Source organism: Cibotium barometz, chromosome 7, assembly GCF_041138505.1.
Source record: "Cibotium barometz isolate CiBa-2024 chromosome 7, ASM4113850v1, whole genome shotgun sequence".
Taxonomy (NCBI): domain Eukaryota; kingdom Viridiplantae; phylum Streptophyta; class Polypodiopsida; order Cyatheales; family Cibotiaceae; genus Cibotium; species Cibotium barometz.
Genome location: NC_141052.1, coordinates 62,703,310 through 62,707,449, shown reverse-complemented (window position 1 = coordinate 62,707,449; position 4,140 = coordinate 62,703,310).

The following is a 4,140-nucleotide window of genomic DNA, read 5'->3' as shown; positions in this document are numbered from 1 at the left end:
ACTCAAGGAGACATGGGCACAATTCATGGCAGCATCAACAAAGGCCAAGAAGGAATCACCTAGGGTTGTAAAGCAGCCCATGACCGAGAGCGTTTACCCAACGAAAAGAGAGCTTCTACGACAAGAGTTCTCGGGAGACGTGATCACAGAAAGAGGTGTTTCCGAGGAGGTGCCATTACCCGGGATGCACATGCCAGAACCAGAACCAAAGCCGAAGCTAGAGCCAGAAGCCAAACCAAAACCAGAACCAGAGCTCGCGCAAGTGGATCTTTCCAAATCCTATTTGGAGGAGGATGAGGTCAACCCAATAGTTCCCAAGGAGGTGGATCTCTCCAAATCCTATTTGGAGAAGGATGAGATCATCTCGACAATTTCAGAGGAGTTTTCAGAAGATCTAAAGACCAAGCCAAAGAACTTGAAGACCAAGTTAGAGAACTTGGGGATTGAGCCGATGGATATGAAGTGCAATCTTCAATTGGACCAGAAGGAAAACGGAGCAAAGGTGTATGGATTACCCCAGTGCTCCAAGCTTAGCAAAAGGGGATGTCATGTGCATCCGTTCATCCCAATGCTCATAGACATGTATATTCTCATTAGCAAATATATGGGTAGATTTAGGGGCAGATTTAGAGCAGATTTTGCAGCCCTACAAGCTCCCGGAAGTGCCCTAAACATAGCCCAATGGTTGGGACACCTTTTGAGCATAGTTTGGACACAAAATCTGAGTGTTTGGACAATGTTTTGTGGGAAAATAGGCAAAACTGACTTGATTACGAATTCATTCCTTTTTCCTATAAATAGGATCATTAGGCATTCATTAGAATCATCATTCAAAGATCAAGAGGATCCATTTGTCAGAGTCTGCAAGGCAGCAAGGACACAGTGGTGGATCAACAGGAGCTTCTCTTGTTCGATTACAAGTAGAGGGTTACAAGGATCTTTGGCATGCATCATGAAGCTGTGATTCAGCAAGATCATTGTATATATAGCATGTTTTGGCAATATACAGTAGATTAGGTCTCTCTCTCCCTCTCTTTTGTGTCTTTGCTAAACATAGGATTAGCGTTATCTTCTTTGCTTAGCGTTAATCATGAACACGCTTCCGCAACGCATGTTACATTGGTATCAGAGCTTAGGTCATCCTAGGACAGTTCTTAGCTTATATTTGGTGCATGCTGAATTAGGGTTTTTGAAATTAGGGTTTGCATTTTAGGGTTTACGAGCAAGATTAGGGTTTGCGTTTTTGCGTTAAATCTGCATTTTTGCATCAACTTTTTGCTCATTTTCAGCATAGTATAGTGCTAGAAAGTCTAGTTTTCAGCCTAGCATGATCCTAGGGAGTTTAGAAAGCATGTAGAACTCTAGAGTTAGGGTTTTCGGGCTGATTACAACAGGAAAAACAGCAAAATAATATCATGAGTTCAGAGACAATGGACGATGACTTTCTCACGACTTTGCAGAGACGTCGGAGACAGGAAGATGAACGATACAAAAGGGAACAAGAACGCTATGCTCAGTATGAACAAATCATCGTTGGGGCCAGGTTTAGGCAACAACTCATAGAAGAGCTTCAAGAAGAGATGCGTCAAGACCCACTTCTATACGAGCAAAGATGGACACAACTCAAGGAGACATGGGCACAATTCATGGCAGCATCAACAAAGGCCAAGAAGGAATCACCTAGGGTTGTAAAGCAGCCCATGACCGAGAGCGTTTACCCAACGAAAAGAGAGCTTCTACGACAAGAGTTCTCGGGAGACGTGATCACAGAAAGAGGTGTTTCCGAGGAGGTGCCATTACCCGGGATGCACATGCCAGAACCAGAACCAAAGCCAAAGCTAGAGCCAGAAGCCAAACCAAAACCAGAACCAGAGCTCGCGCAAGTGGATCTTTCCAAATCCTATTTGGAGGAGGATGAGGTCAACCCAATAGTTCCCAAGGAGGTGGATCTCTCCAAATCCTATTTGGAGAAGGATCAGGTCATCTCGACAATTTCAGAGGAGTTTTCAGAAGATCTAAAGACCAAGCCAGAGAACTTGAAGACCAAGTTAGAGAACTTGGGGATTGAGCCGATGGATATGAAGTGCAATCTTCAATTGGACCAGAAGGAAAACGGAGCAAAGGTGTATGGATTACCCCAGTGCTCCAAGCTTAGCAAAAGGGGATGTCATGTGCATCCGTTCATCCCAATGCTCATAGACATGTATATTCTCATTAGCAAATATATGGGTAGATTTAGGGGCAGATTTAGAGCAGATTTTGCAGCCCTACAAGCTCCCGGAAGTGCCCTAAACATAGCCCAATGGTTGGGACACCTTTTGAGCATAGTTTGGACACAAAATCTGAGTGTTTGGACAAAGTTTTGTGGGAAAAATAGGCAAAACCGACTTGATTACGAATTCATTCCTTTTTCCTATAAATAGGAACATTAGGCATTCATTAGAATCATCATTCAAAGATCAAGAGGATCCATTTGTCAGAGTCTGCAAGGCAGCAAGGACACAGTGGTGGATCAACAGGAGCTTCTCTTGTTCGATTACAAGTAGAGGGTTACAAGGATCTTTGGTATGCATCATGAAGCTGTGAATCAGCAAGATCATTGTATATATAGCATGTTTTGGCAATATACAGTAGATTAGGTCTCTCTCTCCCTCTCTTTTGTGCATAGGATTAGCGTTATCTTCTTTGCTTAGCGTTAATCATGAACACGCTTCCGCAACGCATGTTACATTGGTCTTCTGGACACATTGTGTGACACACTTGATTGGTCTACTAGGCACGGCACTCGCTTAAGTTTAAGTGGGTGGTTCTCTTCTTGTCCACGATTCTATGCCCGCTATGTGTGATTTGCTATGGCCGCACCAAGAGGAGGCATCTACACAGTCATTTGGCTTCTGGTTTTTAGCTAAATCATTATATTTGTTTTTAAAATCAAAAACCCAACGGAAACTATCGAGTTCCAAGAAGCAAGGATGACACCTTTGTAAGGGATTTTTTTTCCAAGGACATAGAGCATCTCTCTGGCATACTGGCTGAAGCACAAATCTCATCTCTTAAATTTCCTCATCTTCTTTGACTACATGAAAAAATTTAGCACCTTCTCTTATGAAAGCCTAAAGCTCTGATACCAATGTAACATGCATTTGCTTGCGGAAACGTTTTAATGACAAGATATTGATGCTTAATACTTAATGAACACTGATTTGGACTGCCCCTTCTGACGTGTCTTTGCTAATCCTAAAGCCACTCTTGCTGCCCTGTACCTGGCTGCCCTAGATAAGTTGCATTTTGTCATAGGTTGTCTATGGATGTATGTTAATGCTTGATGCTGAAACTGGATGCCTTCTGGCAGCCTTGCTCATGTGCGTTTTCCTCCCCAGGCTGCCCCTTGGTTCAAATTAGAGCTCTTTCTTGATGGATTGAGGTAGAGAACTTGCTCAAGAGCTCTTGGATATGGCAGTAAGATGCTCCAAGACACTCCAAAACAGCCATATAAATAGGAGTCTTTGGTGGGCTAGAGTTGGCTGGGAATGGCACACTTTCCAAAATCCCATTCCCTATTTAGATGGGCACCCACTTTTGGCCCCCTGCCCACAATCCCCTTTTTCGTCCAGGCGTCCATGGAATATCCACAATACCATGGCCCCAAAAGTGACCATTGTTAGTTAACATAGGACAATGTCGCTTTCTCACATGGCTCTACACATTTGCCAGAGACTTGGACAAGGACTTCACGTGACTTGGCCTTCACTGACACACCGGCGGACGATGGGTCTAATAAGTGTCTACAACCATTACTTCTTGCAAAGAGGATTACATAGACTTGAAGGACAAAACCCTACTAATCTAAATGGCACCATGTGCCTCTCCCTTGAACTAGAGCTCACAACATTTTTTTAATTGTACATTATTATTTTATTGTAATGAGATTATCTAAATGGGGAAAAGAGCGCACCTTTTGTATTTGCCTACGTGAGGTGACTCTCGAAGTAAAATTAAGATCCCCCACTCTTCCTCTCAGGGGCCCCTTTAAAAAACCACCTTGATCTGATCTAGCCAAAAGAGGTAGGCACGAAGACCCTTTTAAGTTTTAACAATGTGTACCTAATCTTATCAGCAAGAACACCCCAGTCAGCTTAA